At 52.2% G+C, this 22,323-nt stretch overlaps 1 protein-coding gene across 5 annotated transcripts in view; it reads right to left on the minus strand.

Annotated features, from left to right (window-relative positions):
• The window catches only part of GRB10 (growth factor receptor bound protein 10), a 200,408-nt gene that overhangs the window by 154,085 nt on the left and 24,000 nt on the right, over nt 1-22,323 (minus strand). For 4 of the 5 annotated variants that reach the window (XM_082846933.1, XM_082846934.1, XM_082846935.1 and 1 more), the window contains exon 2: nt 11,188-11,349. The exons of the other annotated variant lie outside the window; for it this stretch is intronic. The gene's annotated coding sequence lies outside the window, so the exon portion shown is untranslated. The remainder of the gene's footprint in view (nt 1-11,187; nt 11,350-22,323) is intronic. 5 annotated transcript variants of the gene reach the window in all.

Consider the following 22,323-nt stretch of genomic DNA (forward strand, 5'->3'; position numbering starts at 1 on the left):
AACAGGACCCGGGAGAGGTCCTCTGGCCTCTGTGGGCAGATGTGAATAACCTGCTACCTGGGGGGGAGGGGGGAGAGGGGCAGGGCAGAAGCAGACCCCTATTAATAACAAACACATCGCCCTCACCATCCTTGGAGGTCCCGGGGAGCTGGGTAATTAATGAAGTCCCGGGTAGGCAGGTGGGCGGGTGGCAGGTGGGGCTGCCTAGAGTAGCACAGAGTCTGGGGGACGGGGGATGCACAACCAGGAGGGGACACCCGAGGGGTCCAGGAAGCCTGCCCAGACCCCTGCCCAGAGTCACTCGGCAGGACTGACACCCGGGCACAGGCGTGGCCTCACAGGGAGATGGGGACACACCTGACATCACATGCTTCCCGGCACCTGAGCCGTGCGCGCCCCGGGCAGCGGTGCGACACTGGACAGTACACACCGACCTGTACATCATCCCACGAGGTCGCGATGGACACGAATAAGGACCGCGGTGTGCAGGGAAGGCTGCCTGGTGGGTGTGCGGGTTGAGCTTGGGAAAGCGGAAGCAACTGGGGAGAGGTAGACACAGGCAGCGGATAGAGCACCGACGGCTGAGGCCGGTCCAGGGAAAACACAACGGCATCCATTCCAGCCACAGGCTCTGAGGTCAAACAATTCTGCTTTCATGGACAAGGCAAAAGGGGAAAAGCTACTGTGGCATTTCTTTCAAAAACATCCTGCAAAATCACAACCTCCGCTTTAGGAAGTAGTGCTAAATTAAAATACATATTTGAAAAACCTCTTGTTTTCTCCCTCAAAATAGGTTGAATGGGTTCACACTCCACAAATCTAGATGAAGCTAAAAACTCTTCAAACTCCAAAGTTCTAGATATTTACAAACATATTAAAATCTATTTTGTATGAAATTTGGCTTTGGATTACAAAATCCTTTATTGTATAATTACAAAATGGAATTTTAAATTGTTTTGTTTCAAAACAGAAAAAGATTTGTGTCTACTCTGGCCATGCCACGCCCACATTATCAGTCACTAAAAATAGGCACAAGGAGTTTTTCTTCTGGAGTTTGCATAATTCGCAGGATCTGTCATTTTCAAGGCAATATTTTCCTCCACTGGTTCTAAGAACTGCAACAGCTAAGAAAGTAATTCTCTCGTGGTGAAGTCACCCGAATCCATCGTGTACCCTCTGGGCCTCACACACCAACTTGCGTGTCTGGGGAGTAATTCGTCCAAATAACCCTCAACGGTGCAAAGAAACAGCACCTTTGGAAGGTTCCCTCTTCCCTGCTCCATCCGTCTTCGGACCACAGTGCTGTTACTTCTGAAAGCATGAAATGCCTTTAAATGGAGCTCTTTTATCAGTTTGTACTTATCATAAACCTCATTGCATGTTATTACATTCCTCCATCTTCCTGTAATTGAGACTCTAACTTGAAATAAACCAATCCTCCTTTCAACTAAGAATGGACTTCTAAAGGCCTGTGGGTCCCGGGACTTGTGACTAATATTGCCACCCGGCTGCCCCCACTCGCAGGAAGAAAAAAAGGAAAATCTGTTTCTGGAAAACAGCTGGACTGTCTGGCCTGCTGACTACCCGGGAGCCCGGTGGCAGCTCTCCATGAGGAAGCTCCCTAGAAGGAGCCCCCTCTGCTACCCAGAGAGCCAAGCTCCCCCAGGAGGTACCACAGCAGAAAGCCCACTGCAAAACTTCAAAGGTGACCATGAACAACATCTTGGGAAATGTGGCTCTGACCATTCACATGTCAAACTATTTGGAAAGCTGAATGCACTACCATCACTGGATAAGGACCAAAGATCAAACACAGGAGGTTTCCTTACTGCATCTCTCCTCGTTTCTACCTGAGCAGGTGCACACGTGAAGGTTCCCATGGCCATTCTCCTTCAAGCCTCCACTGCCGGGCAGCCCTGTTCAGCAGAAGCTTCCAAGGTTACAAGCAGGTTGAGACATTGAGACATCGAGCAGGGCTAGGGTACGCTAGCCTTAATTCCAAATAACCAGCCGCAGGCAGAAATACACAGGTAGGTCTCAGGCTTAGGGTCTGTCTACTCCTCAACATGTAGAGCCAAGTCAAGCCCACTGTCAAGGCCAGAAGGGCTAAGCTTTTTGTTGTTTTTTTGCGGTACGCGGGCCTCTCACTGTTGCGGCCTCTCCCGTTGCGGAGCACAGGCTCCGGACGCGCAGGCTCAGCGGCCATGGCTCACGGGCCCAGCCGCTCCGCGGCATGTGGGATCTTCCCGGACCGGGGCACGAACCCGCGTCCCCTGCATCGGCAGGCGGGCTCCCAACCGCTGCGCCACCAGGGAAGCCCTGGGCTAAGTTTTTATACCACAGAGACCCACGAGTCCCCAGCCTCACGTTGCTGGCCGCTTTCCTAGGAGGACAAAGACAGCAGACACCCGAGATGACGCAGATGCTGCCTGCACGGACCTCCGCGTCCCGTCCCGTGATACCTTGCTGCTGAGATGGGGACGGGGCCTCCCAGACCGCCGTCTGGGCTGTCTGAGAAGAAAGCTAAAATAAGTTCTCTCTGCTCCCAGGAATCATCTCTACCCGTCTGAAACATGAGTAAAGTCAACAAAGTAAGGGTGGCTTCAGGGCATCCACAGCGCTTTGACCCCTAACGCTACAGTCAGACTCGGCAAGAATTAGAGAGGCGGAGGCCCACACACGTCTAGCGCTGTGAGGTGGGAGACCTCGCTGTCTTGGTGCCTCGCCACTGCCTCAGCTGGCCTCGGACGTCGTCTTCCTGACCAGTCCTACCCCTGCTCTCTCCCAGACCAGAACGCAGATGACCTAGCCGGCAGACCCACAGCCACGCCCCAAACCGGACACCCCAGACTTCGGCAGGAGGAGGATGGAAGGAGGGCAGGGCATTCCTACGAGCCTAGAAAGAAGGACCCACGCAGTAAAGAATGCAGCTGCATCGAAACTGCAAAACACCTGGAAACAGGGCAGATGTCTACTGATAGGTGGATGGATAAACCCACTGTGATGGAGTCACACGAAGGAACACTACTCAGCAATAAAAGGGAACGAGTTCTTGCTACAACACAGACGCATCTCAAAATAACGATGCTGAGTCAGAGAGGCCAGACAAAATAAATCAGTCGCCTTTATGTAACATTCTAGAAAATGCAAACTCATCTATTGTATCAGTTTTGGGTTACAAATAAATTTTAGCAATGTGAGATCAGTGAGTAGTGGGGATGGGCTGTATCTAGTTTATAGGTGCCTTGGTGTCCTCCTCTATAAAATGGGTAGCTTATACCCACTTCAAAGGCTGTTGTGAAGATGCCACGAGTTAATCTACAGAACCACCAGCAAGAGCCCCTGACACACATGTGCACAGTGTACTTTATTACTGTCGCTGTCCTTTGTGTCACCATCATCTGGTCTCTGCACCTCCTCTGTCCATAGAGCACATGCTCTGCATGGCTATCTACTGCCTGCAGCTCCCACTATCTGTGGACAGTGCAAGGACCAGGCCAGGCACAACTCCACCACGTCCTGTGACATCAGGGGCGTCCTAGAGAGATTGAACCTGAGCTGAGAACACTGGGTTTAGATCCCTATTACTTATCTCAAATAACACACCAACTGCTTTTTGCCTGTAGTGCACTTTGTCCAAATTTAACTTCGACATTGACTGTCACTGCTTAAAAGCACGAAGCTTCAAGAAATAATGCCTGTTACCTTACACTTCAATACTCAAAGAGCCACCATTCTCAGCAACTTATCAATACTTAATATTTTAGAGGACAAGTTGAGTTGTCTTGAGAAGCTCTTGCCTTGTAGATATACCGGTCGTCACCAAAATAAGGGCACCAAGATTTCCTGAGTGGCCATCAGATCTTCTCCCAACTCTAATGAATGGAAACAATGGCAAGAAATAGCTTCTGGGTTTGAGTCGGGGAACGATGGCAGAGATGAACTTGCAACTCGAAAACGAATGGGAGCCTGATTAGTTATCAGCCGTTAAATGACTGTTGGGTCATAATCCTTCCAGTCTGAGTCCTGAAGATTAGAAACTGCCCACCTTACAAACACTGGGCTTCCAACAGGTATCGGCAGAATTCTGACATTCAGCTTCACCTTTCGGCTGAACCTCCCAAGGAGCCGACGATTCACCTCTGACCCTCCTCCCGAAACTCAACTACTGTGTGGGGATAAGAGATACTGAAGAGGAAACCCTGAAAGCCAAAGTCGGGAGATCCAGTCCCAGAAAGGATGGACACAGCACTTCTACCAGCAGAGGAAGTCTGCAAGGGGCGGAGAGCACGGCAGCCTGGGGGCCTCAGGACACGAGGAAGAGCCCAGCGGTAAGGGTCTGGGCTTCTTTATCACCCCCAGGACAGCACGTGGCAGGAGTCTCCAGCCAGGAACCACTCACAGGCTCAGTCAACAACAGCGCCAAGACAAAACTCTAATTCAAAAAGACACAGGCACCCCTATGCTCACAGCAGCACTATTTACAATAGCCAAGACATGGAAGCAACCTAAATGTCCATCGACAGGTGAATGGATAAAGAAGATGTGGTACATACAGACAATGGAATATTACTCAGCCATAAAATAGAATGAAATAATGCCATGTGCAGCAACATGGATGGACCTAGAGATTGTCATACTAAGTGAAGTAAGTCAGAAAAACACAAATATCGTAAGATATCACTTATATGTGGAATCGAAAATATGATACAAATGAACTTATCCATGAAACAGAAACAGACCCCACAGACATAGAGAACAGACTTGTGGTTGCCAAGAGGGAGAGGGGGTGGGGGAGGGAAGGATTGGAAGTTTGGGATTAGCAGATGCAAACTATGACATATAGGATGCATAAACAACAAGGTCCTACTGTATAGTACAGGGAACTCTATTCAATATCCTGGAACAAACCATAAAGGAGGGCTTCCCTGGTGGCACAGTGGTTAAGAATCCACCTGCCAATGCAGGAGACACGGGTTCGAGCCCTGGTCCGGGAAGAGCCCACAGGCTGCGGAGCAAGTAAGCCCGTGCGCCACAACTATGGAGCCTGCGCTCTAGAGCCCGTGAGTCACAACTACTGAGCCTGCGCGCCTAGAGCTGTGCTCCACAACAACAGAAGCCACGGCAATGAGAAGCCCCCGCACCGCAAGGAAGAGCAGCCCCCACTCGCCGCAACTAGAGAAAGCCTGTGCGCAGCAACAAAGACCCAACGCAGCCGAAAATAAACAAATAAATAAATAAATTTATTTTTAAAAAACCATAATGGAAAAGAATATGAAAAAGAATATATTTATATGTATATTTTTTAAAAAAGAAAAGCTCCAAGAAAGCCTGTTCCCACCACCAAAGAACCTAGAAAAGGATGCCCAACAGAACCAGAACCTTTTCTTTTTTTTTTTTGTTTTTTGTTTTTTGCGGTATGGGGGCCTCTCACTGCTGTGGCCTCTCCCGTTGCGGAGCACAGGCTCCAGACGCGCAGGCTCAGCGGGCCCAGCCGCTCCGCGGCATGTGGGATCTTCCCGGACCGGGGTACGAACCCGCGTCCCCTGCATCGGCAGGGGGACTCTCAACCACTGCGCCACCAGGGAAGCCCCAGACCAGAACCTTTTCAATGACACCCACACTAGTCCAACCACAGGCCAGAGGAGAACTGCTCCCACCCACCCCCGTTTCAGCAGCAGGCAGGAGCCAACTGCCCCCCCCCCCCCCGCCCTGGCTTGGAGGAAGCAGGCGGCCCTACTCAGATCCTCTGCCTGATGCCAGCCGGCCGGGTGGGGGTTGATCTTCTACCTCCCACCGGGAGGAAGCAGACACCCAGCTCCCCTGCAGGGGCAGTGCCAGCTTTGCCTCCAGCCCTGCCCGCGTCAGGAGGGGAACAGGAGGTGAGAGGAGGGGCCAACTGGCATTTCTTCCCCCTCCCCCATCTTCCGGGCCAGCAGGGTCCGGTGGGAACTGCGTTCCACCCCACAGTGAGAAGGCTGAGCACCTGCACCTGCTCTCGGGGGCCCAGGGGTGCAGTGCTCTGGGAAGGCGTCAGTGGGGCTAAGGAGCTGGACTCACACCCATGAGTGGTGAGGGGTGTGGTCACCAGGGGGCATCCAGGGCCCTGAGGCAGCAGACAACCACCCTGCAAGGCCCATGTCTGCACATCAACAGGGAAGCTCCCCGCCAAGAAGGTTACACAGGATCCAGTCACCCAGTGCAAACCCAGGATGCCCGGGACACGAGTGAAACCCACCTGTCGTACCAAGAACAAGGATAACTGCAGCTCATGAGAAAAGACAGTCGAGAGACGCAGCCCTGGGAGGACCTCAGAGCAGCTGTCATAAACATGCTTCCACGAGAATCACAAACACTCTCGAAAAAAAAAAGCAAGCTGAAGAGCTACATCTCCCCGTGACTCCAAAGCAGGGAGAAACTGATTATTTCTCTTCCTTCAATCTTAGTGACTTTTAGATTCTTTCCATCAGAGAATAATGCGCTAAGATAAGATCCCAACATATCTGGACCCAACAGAGCGAATCAGACATTTATTGGGATCCTGCCACGGGTGAGGTCGCACTGGCTGAGCAGGGTCACGGCAACGCCTCACGAGCCTTGCTCTCTGGTTCAACCCAGCGACGTGGAGAGGCACAGGCAACATCACCAGCTCAGGGCAAGAGGGGTTAAATACCCAAAATGAGACAGAAATAAAACAATATGGGTGCTCCAAAGAACGCGAGGGTGCCCTCAGTACAGTGTCGACAGCAGACACACAGTGAACAGGGGGAGATGAGGGAGGGGAAACAGAGAAGCAGAAATAGAAGTGTCAGGGGAGCGTGTTGATTCAGAAGCCAAAATACACGAGGATGCCGAGGAAGGAAGGAAAGAAAGCACAACGCCAAAGTGCACGAGAGTCTCTTAAAGATCTGTTCATGGTGAGCTGACGCAAGGACCGGAACAGCGGTGTGGCACACTGTGATTTTCTGTCCTTGAAAAGAGGACGGCAGAGGCCATTCCGTATTTGGTTAGATTCTGAGAATGCTTTGGCTTAAACGATACTGTAAATGGGAAGGAATGACTGATCAATGCAACTGGGCAGAGAAATGGTTTCCACCCTTGGCCAAACCCTGTCTTGCTAAATCAGTTAAAATAACTGCAACAGGGCTTCCCTGGTGGCGCAGGGGTTGAGAGTCCGCCTGCCGATGCAGGGGGCGCGGGTTCGTGCCTGGTCCGGGAAGATCCCACGTGCCGCGGAGCGGCTGCGCCCGTGAGCCATGGCCGCTGAGCCTGCGCGTCCGGAGCCTGTGCTCCGCAACGGGAGAGGCCACAGCAGTGAGAGGCCCGCGTACCGCAAAAAAAATTTAAAAATAAAAATAAAAAAAAATAACTGCAACAATAACTAGCCCTCCTCTGACTGCATCTCAAGGGCAATAGGGCCACTGAGAGTGGTGCCCTCCTGTTGTCCACACTGCTGGGGGCAGGACCACCTCTGCTGGCCATGGCGGGAGGGTGCTCGCCAGAGGCTGGGCCCTTGGTGGGGCCGTTGCAGGGACGCCAAGCTTGGAGATGCAATGCTCTGACCCAAGTCAAACCCTAGAAGTTCTCCAGTGAGAACGAAACAAGCAACCAAAACATGGGGCCAGAGGACAGCGAAGCCGGGGTCGCAGGGGGCTGCAGCCCTGAGGGAAACACTCAGAAGCCTCTTTGGGACAAGGGGTGGGGAATCGGACCCCATGACCCCAGATCAAGCGGGCCTCCTGACGTGCTGTGAACCCTGCTGCCATCCGATCCCCATCCCCAATTCACCGCCCCTGGATCCGTGATTCCCATGGTGGGCTCACCTACGTCCAGGCGCTGGGCGCCCTGGCCGGACGCTGTGTAACAAGCCTGTGGGGACAGTAACCTCTTCTCTAATTAGCCTCCAAATGGTCCCTCTTGGACCCTCTTATTTTGTGATGCAGCATCTTTCTGACACTCCAGGGGACCAGGTTCCACCCAACTCACAGATCCAACAGAACATGAGTCTTGTTTTGTTTTAACAAATTTATTTATTTTTATTTATTTTATTTTTGGCTGCGTTGGGTCTGCGTTGCTGCACGCGGCTTTCTCTAGTTGCAGAGAGCAGGGGCTACGCTTTGTTGTGGTGCGCGGGCTTCTCACCGCGGTGGCTTCTCTTGTTGCAGAGCACGGGCTCTAGGCGCACGGGCTTCAGTAGTTGTGGCTCGCAGCCTTCAGTAGTTGTGGCACGCAGGCTTAGTTGCTCCGTGGCATGTGGGATCTTCCCAGACCAGGGGAAGAACCTGTGTCCCCTGTATTGGCAGGCGGATTCTTAACCACTGCGCCACCAGGGAAGCCCCCAGAACATGAGTTCTTAATGGAGTCTTGCTACTAAGCTGTGTTCCGTGTCTGCAGACCAAGGTGGCCCCAGCACCTAGTCAGACCTGGTACCAACCACATGGGTGCTAACGAGGAACTTACAGAATGAGTAGAAAAAAGTCAGGGAAGTGAGAGCAAATCTACTAATGGTTTCAGTCAAACACATTATTTAATGTGCTCAGGTAAGCAGAGGCTAACTTTGGTCCAATGTGTTCCCTTTACTGCAGGGGCTCATCAAGGGTGCAAAGGGGCTCCACCCTGCCCCTAGAGGCCGGCACTGCCTTGGAGGATATGCACATTTCAGATGGCCAATGGCAATGGCCTGAGCGTGGAGCCCACTCTGCCCCCCAACTCTGTATGGCCAGGTCTAAGGGTGCAGTGTGCAGCCACAGAATAATACAAACTGGCTTTAAAAAGTTGAAGACTTTCTCATCCCTGGGGAAGCCCCATCACAAGAGGTGTCATGGTGACACAGGGAAGAAACAGGGGCACACTCATGTGGGGAGAGTCCAGGTCAAGGAAGGGCTCTGGGGCTGAAAAAGTTTTGGAAATCCACTCCCCACCCCAGGGCAATCTTTGGGGCCACCCTTTAGTCACTACACCTGTTGATCCCTCTGGGGACCGGGGCAGCCACAGACGCAGCTCCCACCCTCGGAGGTCAGCGAGAGAAGTCCTGTGCAATGCCTTCCACACCAGCAGACCCCACTGCTTAAACTGCGTTGATAATTAGATTTCAAGCCCCAAACAGGATTAACTGTGAAACGAGGCTTCATTTCAATGTTGTGTCCATGCCGAGAGGTGCCTGGCCAGGCCGTCAGAACCCACAGGCTCACGTCTTTGCATCTGACTGATCTGACCAGAAGAAGGACAGGAGGTGTAGGCTGGTCAGGTGCTCCAAGAAGTGGGGTCTCAGGGTGCTCAGGGGTGTTTCTTGCCTTTTTCAGACGTGTCTCTCTGACACTGTGAAGGCTCGCCAGAAACACACGCAGTCCCCACCCTCCAGGCATCTGAGGGCCACTCAGACGGGCTCAGGGTCACAGCTGAAGGGAAAGGAGCACTAAGGAGCAGAGCCAGCATGACAGCATCACCCAGACCCACGCCGCAGGGGTCCTCCCTGCGCACCATGCCGCCCACGCAGAGACGAGACAAAGCCCCCGGTGGCCAGCACCTGCGCTCCGGGCCCGCGGACGCCAAAGAGGCGGCGCTGTAATCAGCCACGAAGCGCGTGTGTTCACTATGATTCGTTCTCCTGGGAGACTGAGCGCTTCTGTGACCTCTGTTCACCTCGGCTGGGAGAAGAGGGTAAAGCCCCGTTTCACAAAAAGCAGCCTGTCTGAAGGCACAAGCTGTTCACCACGAGGGCCATGAAAGTTCGAGAAAGTTCGAGAAGTCTCGCTGACTAAGAATGTCACACCCCAGGAAAAAATCAACTGTCCTGACCACCATCTGGAGAGAAACACGGAGAGTTCACATGTGCGCTTTTTGAACTTGGAACAGGTTATGTACAATGTTATTCAGCCTCTAAGATAAGGCTGACTCTTCAGGAAGCATCTGCTGAATGAACCCAGTGAACACAAAGGATTAACAACGCTTCTTTTCTGCTCTGTGGACGGTAAAGGAAACCCCGAGGGGAGTAATAGGTCAGCAGGTAGGCAACAGAAAGGAAGAGGTGGAGAAATGAGATGCGAAAGGGAGAGGGAGGCAAGATGGACGTGGACAGAGCCAGAGCCTTCACACCAGCACCGCGGGCCCCAATTCCCCAGCCCTGTCAGCCACTTGGTCTGCGGTTCCCCTCTGTTAGGGGGTAAATTCAAACAGCACCATGTTAAAGCCCTAACATCCGGGACCTCAGAATGCAACTGTGCTTGAAGACAGGATCTTTAAAGATGTAATTAAGGTAAAATGAGGTCTTCACAGGGGCCCTGATCCCATATATGACTGGCGTCCTTACAAGAAGAGGACACAGAAACACATCATGTGAGGACACAGGGAGAGGACGGCCATCCACACACCCAGGATAGAGAACCCAGAAGAAACCAGCCCTGCCCACACCTGGAGTTTGGACTTCCGGCCTCCAGGATTGTGAGCCAGAATGTGGTATTTGTTACGGCGGCCGAGCTGACTGATACACTCTCCAGTAGGAGCAAAGGCTCCCCCGCAGGCGCCTCTGCTGGAAGACTATTCCAGCCTCAGTTCTCTAACTGCCATCTCAGACCCACCAATAGCAACATAAGAATCCAGCCCCCGGCCGGCTGGGATGAGAGAGAAGGTCCATCCCCAGAGCGGCCACCTCAGGAAGCAGTGAGGCAGGAGGGGCCCGCACCTGCCCTAGACCTTCATGATGTATGTGCCCCCAGTTGCAGTGCTAAAAGTAGGAAGACCCCCAAACACAGGGTTGGAAAACAGTCTGAGTGTGGCCCTCTACCCTGGTTCTGTTCTGGCCCAGCTCTAAAACTACCAGCTGCCAACTCTTGAGGGCTCATCTCAGAATAACCTGGGAGCAGACCACCACCCACTTTACGGAAAGCAAGGAGCAGACCACCACCCACTTACTGGAGTGAGTGGGCAGCGCGGCAGGCGGCAAAGAGGGGGCTCTGCAGGGCCCGGACCCACCCTCTCGAGATCTCCCACCCACACCCACCTCAGCTCAAAGATGGGAAAGGGGGGAAGCCACAGAGCAGGTGGAGGCTCCCTGCAGAAACCCTGAAAGGAAGCGCCTAGTGAGATGCCTCTGCCTGCATTTCTGATGCAGTAAGATGCACTTACCGATCTCCCCTTAATCAACAGTGAACAGACCTGTCCCCTGCAAAGAAACCAAACAGAGCTTACCTGTCGGGGGTTTTCCGGGGCTCTGGGTGTCTGGTGGCCGCCTGGCTGGACCGAGAGGACCCAAGTGAGAAGCGGCAGCCGGTCACGGTCACGGTCACGGTCACGGGGTCGTCGCTCCCCGCAGCCCCCTCCTCGGGCTCAGCATGGTGCCCAACTCCAAAGCTGAAAGGCAAAGAGGCCGTCACTGAACGTGCTGAAGTTGCACAAGTGTGAACTGTATGCCCTGCGCCCAGGAATACAAGGTTTTAAAAAGGCCTCCAGAAGTTGTTTTTCTCAAGAAGACCGTCTAAAAGACAGACTCTTTTCGAAAGAAGTCCACAAGAGGCAGGTTTCTAGATGCCCCGTCAACTGACTGCAGGGACAAATGCCCACAGACGCCAGAAGAGCCACGCGAAGCCACTGGTCCCGGGTCACTGCCCTCGAGCTTCCCCTCCCACCCCCCCCCCTTACCCCCCGAAGCATGCGGGTAAGGAACGGGCAAGGCCTCCACCCACTTGCAAGGCCAAGTTTACCTGTCAGGCATGCTCAGGGCCCAGATCACAGCCCACGTCCTTCCCAGGTCCTCCCAGGCTGCAGCCCTCACACCACCCCACAGGGACCATCCTCATCTCAGACCAGGTTCCGGCCCACGGTTCTGGAAGGCTCTGCACGTGGCCCCTGCATGTTCCAAGGGAGGGAGTTTGAATCCTGTCTATTTCCTTCGATCCAAGGATCCAACTGCTATTTCTGGGGGCCGAGGCAGTGTTCTAGGGGTGGAGGAGACGGTGGGGACCAAGATGAAAGCTCGCCCTGCTGCAGGGGAGTGTCTGCTCACCTAGGCACCGCCACAGGGCAGAGGGGAGACAGCCCGCCACCCGGAGGATCTTAGCGCATGTCCCTGGAACACCGCCGAGCCTCCCCAAGTCCAAATGAAACGCGCTCACTCGAGGACTCAGCAGTGAAATCGGCACAGAGCAAATGCTCCGTGGACGGGAGTCCTGAGCACCGCTGTGCCTGTTTATCTGAGATGGTCACTACTTGTGACACGGTGTCCTTGGGTGGAGAACACATCACTCAGGGAAGTTAAACTAACTTACCCTGATCATTCAACAAGTGGAAGCAAAACCTGCCCTGCCTCCGACCTGACATGGAAGACGTCACGGGTCCAGAAGTAGAAAACCACTGCAGAAGGTCCTGCTGGGCACACCGGCTAAGAATCAGGCGTGGGAGCCAGAGAGCCTGGGCCGCCTCCTGACCTCACCCCATCTCAGCAGGTGACCTGTGGGTGGATCACCAACTCCCTAAGCCTCTGGGTCCCCGGCTGCAAAATCCACACCAAGATAGTATCTCCCTCCAGGGCTTTTATGAGGATGAGGGCATGCATGTAAAGACTCAGGATCCAACACACGGTAAATGTGAGACAAATGCTAGTTACTGTGACTAGGACATGTCACACAAGGCTCCCACTGTCAGGTGCTGAACACGTCAGCTACCTGCAAGCTGTAAAGGCTGCCGATGTTTAGAGGTGATGCTGACCTTTCAGGGTCAAAAGGGGAGACACCTGACACAAGATTATTTGACTGCGTACAAGCAAAGGCATTGAAGGAAAGGTCCTCCAAGAATTTGTAAGTCTGGAAAGTGTTATAATGTTTATGTCGAGTGGAACATCTCTAAATTCCAGTAGCTAAGTTGACCACAAGTTTTACAAAAAAAAAAAAAAAAAAAGGCACATGGTCACAGAGGCGTGAGGGTCTTTGAACGACAACGAGCTGGTGTGTCCGGCAAGGTTACCAGGTCACAAAATGACAGTGTATCATATATGCCTGTCATCACCTCTAACCACCTCGTTCTGAGAGGTCTCCCTCGTCTCCAGAGAACCAGCCTTTGCCTGGAGGCCCATCCAAATACCCCAGGACCCCCTGCAAATGCATCTTTCAGGCCTACACCTTCCAACTGACGACATACGTTTGCGAGATTTACTTTTTATAATGGGCAACCTAAGTTAATCCACAATTAAAGAAAAATGACATATAGTCGCCTGTCAAGCTGCTCACCACTTCAACCATTTTTGTCTATTTTTAAGAAAGTGGATGTCGCACTTTACAGCAGACAAAAACAAGACAACACGATTCTTGAACCCGATGAACTGAAAAGAGTTACTAAGATATAGCACCTCATCAGAACAAACCTCTAGGGGCTGTTTCCACGGCCCCATCCGGCACCCACAGCTGGGACCTCCACCTCCCACCCCCCCTGCCAAGCACAGCCCCAAAGGCGTCCTGTGGGGACCTGGCCGGCTGCACCCACGCCCACAGAAGTGATGGAACTCTCTGGGCGCTGATCGCTGCTCTGGCAAAACGGCGCTTCTCACGCAGTTTCACAGGCAGACACGACATAAACTTGAAATCTTAAGGAATATAAGAACTTGGGCAAAAAGAAATGTCTTAACTTACTTTGAAAATATTTCAGGAACAAAGGACCTCTTGATGTCTGCTGAGTGGCTCTGATATCTTCCAGAAATTCCTGAGTTAATATAAAGTTTTCCTTCTGTCTAGCTTTCTCACACTAAATATTTAGAGTCATAACAGGGACTATTTAGACACTCAACAAACCCCAAGTTTCATGATGAGGCTATTCGGCCTGTTTGGAATGAAGTCTGGGGCCTCTCAAAAGGGGACAGAACACCTTTCATCAAAAAACTTAATTTCAGTATTTTACTGATCTCACAGGCCACTCTGTTTTCACAGAGTAAGACGGCGCTTATGAAGACAAACTGAGAAATACATGAATGAAAGGGAATCGAAGAAAAGGCAACGTTTTTTAAGTAATTATAAAGTTTCAGAATGCTGTTGCCAGACCCTGTGGTCAGCTTAAAGGAGAAGCTGAGGATCTGCACTGTTGCTCAGGGCTGTCAGGTGCACCTAGACGGGACCTGTGTCCCAGCGATGCCACAGCTGCTTCCCGGGCAGAGATGACAGAACGTGGAGGATGAAGGATGCTGGCAACACAAGGAAGTTAAAACAGAGGGACGTTCCCACCCAAATGCCGACATCATGCTTTCAAACCACAGACACACAGCAAAGGTCTGGCAACAACTCAGCAGTGACACCCTGGCCCCAGCCAGGAAGGCATCTCCCGCAGTAGCCTGTCCACCAGCAGACCCTCGGGGCTCCACAGGATGGAGAGCGTGGCTCAGGACGGAGCACTCAGGTCTCAGAAAGAGCTTCCCAACTGGACGCCACCACGAAAACCGACAAAACTTATCCAAAACATATGAATGGGCCCAGACCCCACCCGGTGCTCAAGTCTAGGGTCAAGCAGAAGCAAGGGGCCTACGAGTCCTCACCATGGGGCTTCCAGGGGACGCCAAGCAAGCCCAAAGATGGGTTGTCCAGAGGAAGCCCGTCCAAGGCCACACAGGACGGAAATGCAGCTGGAAGAAGGGACTGCCTCCCTGGAAAAGGCAGGACACTTCTCCCCAAAACTAGCCCCGAGTTGCAGGGCAGTGAGGGGCAGGACACACACAGACACACACACACACACACACACGGTAACTGACCAGATGACAGACGGAAAATCCCCGCTCTCCACAGCTGACATGTATACATGCATGCATTAGTTTGGCCATTCGAACAGCCCCATAACATAAACTAAAGAATATCGCCACCCCTCCGTGAGAGAGATAAAAGGCCTGGGTGAATGGAAACGTACTACGTTCCTAAATGGGAAGATAAAAAGCATCACAAAGATTTTGATTCTCTTCCAAGTAATTCATTTAAAAATTAAAATTAATTTTGTCAACGAAAGGCAGTATCCATCTGAAGTCATGAAAACTGACAAAATAAAATAAATGGTAAGACTGCCCATTACAGGGCATTAAGGGAGAATTCCTCCCATCCCAGAGAAAGACACCCTAAAGCACAAGTAATGAAAACAGTGTAGTGCTGGCATAGAAATCCGTGCTAGCGCCCACCACAAAGGGCTGGGCTTATGAATATGAGTGTTACAATTTCATTACAGCAGCACGTGCTATCCTAACCGGAGACTGAGTCCGAATCACCAAGCTTCCACTACTGGCACACACAGGACCCGTGGCCCTGCAATCCCTGGGCTCCCCCTGACTCCTCTGACGAGGTCACCCAAGATGAAGGTTAACACCGTGATGACTGCAGAGATGGCCATGACCCTTACACATCAGATACCTCACCAAATGCTCTACGACCTCCCACGTCAGAGGTTCCCAAAGATTAGGAGTAAATACATGCGGGACACATAATGAGACACACATAAATGAGTGGCTCTTAACTAAGAGTAACTAAATATTGTCAATTCTTTAAGGCGGAATTATCACCCCATTTGACGGATGGAGAAACCAAGCCCAGGAGACAACGCAGTACCCACCTAGGGCACACGAAAGAGCCGAGATTTATATCCAAAGATGTTTGAATCCACCCCACCTGCTTTATCTTGTGGATAAAATATCACTTGTGTGATAAGAAAAGAGAATAGACACCTTTTGCACTTATTTGTAAGGCTGCTCTTCATTTTTGTGTCTTTCAATTCCATCGTTTGCAGCACAGTTGTTTTTTTTTTCTCTTTTAGAGAAAAGAACAGCCAAAAGGAAGAGCCTGAAATTCAAAGCATAGAGGATAACTGGAGGGGGTGGGCATAGGGGGTGGAGGGGATACCCTGCTTGTAGGTAACTGAGATTTCAGTGATGAGGCGTAAAAGCAGAAGCCCTTTTAACCTGATAACAGGCACCTCCTGCGGGCAGGTGGCCAACACGAGGAAGAGACACCAACACCCTCCCCATTAACTTAGGGCAGGAAGCCCACGGTTACAGTATTAGCCACAACTTTTGGAGGTTCTAGACAATACAATGGGATAAGGAACAGAAATGTGGTGTAAACACCGACTAGAAAAAGAGAATAAGCCTGGCATTATTTACAGACAAAAGGTTGGACAATTGGCTGGAAAATGTGAGCGCTCACATGAGCATCTAATAAGGTGGCGATCCCAGAGCCCACACGTCCACGGCTCTTCTGGATGAGGCTCTAAGACGATGAGAACTTCTAACGGGAGAATAGTGTTATCCACAGACGCAGCAGAAGTCACCTACTTGAGAAATGTGTGCCATCTGGAGAAAGTCATGGTCTGAAAGGATACATGCACCCCAATGCTCACTGCAGTGCTGTTTACAATAGCCAAGACATGGAAGCAACCTAAATGTCCGTCAACAGAGAAATGGATAAAGAAGATGTAGTATACATATATACACAGTGCAATATTAGTCATAAAAAATAATGAAATAATGCCATTTGCAGCCACATCGATGGACCCAGAGATTAACCTACTAAGGGAAGTAAGTCAGACAGAGAAAGACAAATATCATGATATCACTTACATGCAGAATCTTAAAAAAAATGATACAAATGAACTTACAAAACAGAAACAGAGAGCGAACTCATGGTTATGGGGTCGGGGGTGGGGGAAGGATGGGGGGATATACTGGGAGTTTAGGACTGACGTGTGCACGCTGCTGTATTTAAAATGGATTAACCAACAAAGCCCTACTGTAGAGCACAGGGAACTCTGCTCAATACTCTGTAACAACCTAAATGGGAGAACAACTGGAAAAAGAATAGGTACATGTATATGTATAACTGAGTCACTTTGCTGTACACCTGAAACTAACACAACACTGTTAATCAACTAGACTCCAATATAAAACAAAAATTAAAAAAAAAAAGAAAAGAAAAAATACATACCAGACCCTTGGAAAAAAGCAAAAGGTTGAGTGAGGAACCTGAGAGACACCTGCAGGAGGACACGAAGGTAGAGATGCACCACTTTCTGGGGAGGGAAGCCCACTCCCCCGTCAGTGAACAGCACACCAGGGACGCCCCCCCAACCTAATGAACACCCCAGTTGGCCAGCGGCCCCGCCCACTGACCCACAGGCAGCAGCAGACACAGGTCCAGAGCCCAGGAAGGAGTCTGGATGAGGCGAATGACGACATAAGATTGAGATCTAGCATCATTCACGCCCAACAAGCCCCAGCGGAGTCCTCACCTGCCGCCAATCCTGATGGATCAATGGCAAGCAGGATAAAACCGCCTAAGAGGAAATCTGGAAGAATAATGCTACAAAATCTGGGTGAGGAAGAGCTTTTTTTTTTTTTTTTTTTTTGCGGTACGCGGGCCTCTCACTGTTGTGGTCTCTCCCATTGTGGAGCACAGGCTCCGGACGCGCAGGCTCAGCGGCCACGGCTCACGGGCCCAGCCGCTCCGCGGCATGTGGGATCTTCCCGGACCCGGGCACGAACCCATGTCCCCTGCATCGGCAGGCGGACTCTCAACCCCTGCGCCACCAGGGAAGCCCGAGGAAGAGCTTTTAAGCCAGACTCTTCACCGGGAGGCCAGGAAGAAGAAGTCAGCTCCTTTACAGCAGAAGACCCTCTGTGCAAGGTCCAAAGACACGCACAAAGCCTCAGGAGAAACTACCATCAACGCAGGCAGCAACCGGCACTCAGTAAATCTCTCGTTTATTAAAATAACACAGGATGAGCAGCCCAACATAAGAGCAGGGAGAGGACAGAAACAAACAATTCGCCAAATACACACGTGAAACACACTCAGCTTCACAAGTAACCATGGAAACAAAGTATAATAGCAACAAATGAGCCACAAATTTTGATGCATCCGACTGCTGAAAAATTTAAAAACTGGGATGACCCCCGAGAGCTGGGGATGGCCTGGGAGCAGGGAGGCTCTCCTGAGTCGTAGGTGGGGTTCCCTGAACAGGCTCTGGGGGGACAACTGGGCAGCATCCCCTAAACTTCAGTCTTAGGAGCGGGAATCCCACTTCTCATAACTGATCCTCACCCGCACGTGTGCGACGGGAGAGCTGGAAACAACCCAGACACACCTGCTCGATACCACCCACTGCAGCTCCCAGCATCGGCTCCCACCAGGCACGCGTGCAGAACCCGGGGTGCCTCTGGCCTTCCTGCCTCTCACACCTCCCGCCCGTGCAGCCCACCAGGGCACTTAATTTTGTCAGAAGCATCTGAAATCCACCCACTGCCTTCCTACACCAGGCCACCACTCCCATCTCACCTGGACCCGGCTCCCAACACCCGCTGCATCTTCACCCCCTCTCAAACCAGCAGTGGGCTTCAGACACACCCCACCACCCACCAACAGCCACCAGCCCAGACCCGGGGGCCCTGCGTCCCCTTCAGGCTCCCAGGGAGTGCTGACCCAAGATCCACCCTGCCCACCGGCCTCCCCCAAGTCCTGCCGCTTCCCTCCTTGTGGCCCTTGCAGGTTCTGTGTCCTCTCTCAAGGGTGACCCCACCTTTCTCCCTCCTCCCCTTGAAACTGAGTCCCAATAAAACCAAATTCCCCTGCCAAGTTTTTGATTAACCTCTCTATCCAAAACGTTATTCCCTTTCTAGTTGTGCACCTGTTCCCCTCAAGATTGAAGAGTTAACAAAGAAAAGGGGGGACTGAAACCGAGCAGGACCCTTCGGGGACCTCCTGGGTACAAAAGCCCCTCTGTGTCCCCGTTCCTTGTTTGTAGAAAAAGGCTTTAGTCTCCTAGGGCTTCCCTGAGTTCCAAAGAGCAGACTCAAGCAGTTACTAATTAGGGAAGGGAGGAGATACAGAAACAAAGGAAAAGCAGTCCAGCGAGAAAAGTAATGACAATAGTTTATCAATAAAACAGAGTCCTAGCTCCTTCTCAAGGGATAAACAAACGTTAACAATCTGATGTATATCTTTGAGTTGCTCTGCAGAAACTAAGACCCTCCCTCACACCCCAGGTGGAGGATGGTGACTACATGCTGAGCAAAAGCGTAGATCCCAGATTGGTTGGAACCAGAAGGTTGGTGCTGAAGATTCCTGTCACCTCACCACCAATGAATCAGAAGCTGCAACCCTCACCCCAAATGTTGCCCTTGAAAACCCCTTCCCTGAAAGCCATCCGGGAGTTGGGGGTCTTTTGAGTGCGAGCTGCCCATTCTCCTTACGCGGCGCCTGCAATATAAACGCTGTCCTTTCCTTCACCACAACCCACTGTCTGTTGATGGGTTTTGCAGCACTCAGGCGAGCGGGCCTGTGTTCAGTTTGGTAACACCCTCCCCACATCCTCTCCACCCTGTCCCGGCCCTGGGACCCTGCTGGTCCTGCAAACACATCCAGGGGTGCTGGGGCCGCTTTCCTGCTACTGACACTGTGTCTGTGTCCCCACAACGGAGCCACTCCGCAGCCGGGGACCACATCTGTCCTGGACACTGTAACGTCCTCAGCTCTCAGCAAAGGCCAAGGGTTCAAAGCTTTGTTGAGCACATGAAAACACATCCCAGTGGGAGCCTGGTGACAATCTTCCAGGGCAGGGATTCTCTGGGCTGGTAGGCAAACCCCACAAAGCGAGGGCCTGGCTCAGCCCCGGGGAGCAGCCTGCCTCCTCCAAGGCCTCAACTTCTCAACCCTGTGATGAGAATGAAACAGTCCCAAGCTCACTCAAGGACTGAACGATGCAACTCCCACAAGTGCTCCTCACAAGGCAGAGGCAGCACTTGACAAAGGGTGACTAGCAGATGGATGAGGGAAAGGGCTAAGAGCTAAGGCAATGCTCGTGTCAAAAGGAGGAAAGTAACGTGCATGGGCCTGTCCAGGAATTTGACAGAAAAAGACCCAGAACAACTCTGACCAGCGGGAGGCCACCAGGATGAACAGAGAGCGAGAGAAACTCTACTCCGCAGACTTCTGGGTTGGAGTTTTCACAATGAGGAATGCGAATTCCTTATGCAGAATTAACATTTGTCTTTCTAGGAAGAACTGTAGTCAAGGTTCAGACCAGTGGTCCTGCCTGCTTCTCCTCGCTCCCTGCCCCGCACCCCGGCTCTCCTAGCGGTCTCCCTCCCTCTGCTCCAGCAGCAGCTTCTCCCGCCCATTCTAGGAATTCCAGAGGATTCCTGCCCTCTCCCTCCAACAATGAGGCCATTAAGTGCTTCCACGGGTCCTTTGGACATGCTGTTTCTAGAAATGCAAAGTATTTGCCTCTATTTTCTTTTCTTTTTCTTTCTTTTGCACTTTCTTTCTTCCCTCGAGAGGTTAAAGAAAAAACAGGATAACAGGAAAGTAAGTGAACACGCTATAGCTCGTGGAGAAAGCACAGGATTTATCGTTCAGGCAAGCAATGGTTTTACATGAAGGAGGCTCGGCCAACAGCTGGTTAGGATTTCTCCCCTCCTCACTGAATAAATTGACAGGAAACAGAGTCAAACAGAGTCAATCTGGTTCCAAAGCTCTATCGCCACTCTGCCAACAGCCCGTTATCAACATTCGCCAAGTCACAGGGTGCACCCCGAAGTCCAGCCCCCAGCTTGAGACCTTCTACTTTCAAAGAGAAACATCTTTTCTTCCTCTGGATCGTTCAGCACATGCAGTTAAGTCATGACTGTGGGTTCTAGGTTTCCAGGATAAGGTATTACAAGCTGGTCCCTCAGCTCAGAAGTCGAGATCTGAGGAAGGATCAGACACCTAGGATTTACCCAAAGCATTAAGGCTCGGAATACGATGACCAGCGGCTCTGAAATGCACTATTACGCGTGGTGGGTGGATCTGGTGGGGCTGAACACTGACCCAGTTGTAGGCATATTCGAAACGACCGTGTTTAACAATTTCATCTACTGCTATTACTTTTAGAAAATCTAACAGCATGGATCCTTAATGACTTCTCAGTGTCTCTGTGTGATGAGTCCTCTTCCGTCTGTGCTCAGCCCTGTCAGCAGCTTCCCGCTGGCCAGTCAGCCCTCCCAGTGGCCAGAGAGCAGCGCAGCCCAGCCAGCTCCCCATGCTCCAGCCACAAGGACACCTGAATCCTGAAGGGATGGTACAGGCAGGAATGGGACCCCCGAAAGGCTGTTATTGGTTGCATCGCTGTGTGCCCCCAAATCCACACGTTGAGCCCCGAACCTCCAATGTGATGGTGTTAGGAGGTGGGGCCTTTGGGAGTTCACTGGGTGAGATGAGGTCATGAGGGTGGGGTCTCCATAATGGGATTAGGGCCCTTGGAGGAAGAGCCCAGATGTAACGTACAACATGGTTAACATAATCAGCATTGCTCACGTTATGTACAAAGTTGACAGAGTAAACCCTAAGAGTTCTCATGATAAGGGAAAAGTACTTTTTCTTCCCTTTTACTTTGTCTCTGTATGAGACGATCGGATGTTCACTAAACATACTGTGGTCATTTCACGATGGCCGTCGGCCAGATCATTACGCTCTACACCTTACGCGTCTAGGGTGCCGCACGTCAATTACATCTCAGTAAAACTGGAAGGAAGCAAAGAAGAGACCAGAGAGCCAGCGTGTACTGTACGTCCACCACGGGAGGAGACGGCGTCCGCAAACCAGAAAGAGGCCCTCGCCAGACACTGAATCTGCCGGTGCCTTGATCTAGGCCGTCCAGCCTCCAACGCTGTGGGAGGGGAGTGTGTGTTGTCTAAGCCCCAGTTGTGCGACAGCAGCGCCCCCAGATTAGGCAGGGGACACACCCTGCCCACGTCCCCCAGCACAAATGCTCAGGAGGGACAGGAAGGCTCATCTGCTGCTCCCCAACCCCACACCCTGGCCCAGGCTACCCCAGGCACCACCCACGGGCGACAGGCTCTCCTCTCCCACGGGGCCCCTCACTCGGGACACTCGGGCCGCTCCCCGGCAAGCAGAATGTTCTGGTCGGGCACGTGAGCCGGCCTCTGGTCTCCTGGACCCATGTCCACCGGTCCCATGGATGTCACGGCGTGGCAGCCACCACGAGCAGCCCCTCCCGCTGACCCCGCAGCCCTCGGCCACGCCGCAGGTATGGCTCAGGCCCCCAGGAACAGCTCACGCATGGTTCTATCAAAGTCATCTCCCAGATCCTACCTACCAGTGAGCTCACCCCGATGGGGCCTGACCACCCTGCTCTGGCCCGGTCATCAGCTCAAGTCATCAACCTGTTCACAATGTAGCCTGAGGCGGGGCTGGAGCCTTGACCAACGGGGGTACCGGGCAGAGCAGACCCTCCTGGCCCTCACTGCACCTTTCCATCCTTGCCCATCCACCCACTGTGCCCTTGTCATGTACCAGTGACCCGGTTCCGTGTGCC

The sequence above is a fragment of the Leucopleurus acutus genome, assembly GCF_964270905.1.
Source record: "Leucopleurus acutus genome assembly, chromosome: 9".
Classification (NCBI taxonomy): domain Eukaryota; kingdom Metazoa; phylum Chordata; class Mammalia; order Artiodactyla; family Delphinidae; genus Leucopleurus; species Leucopleurus acutus.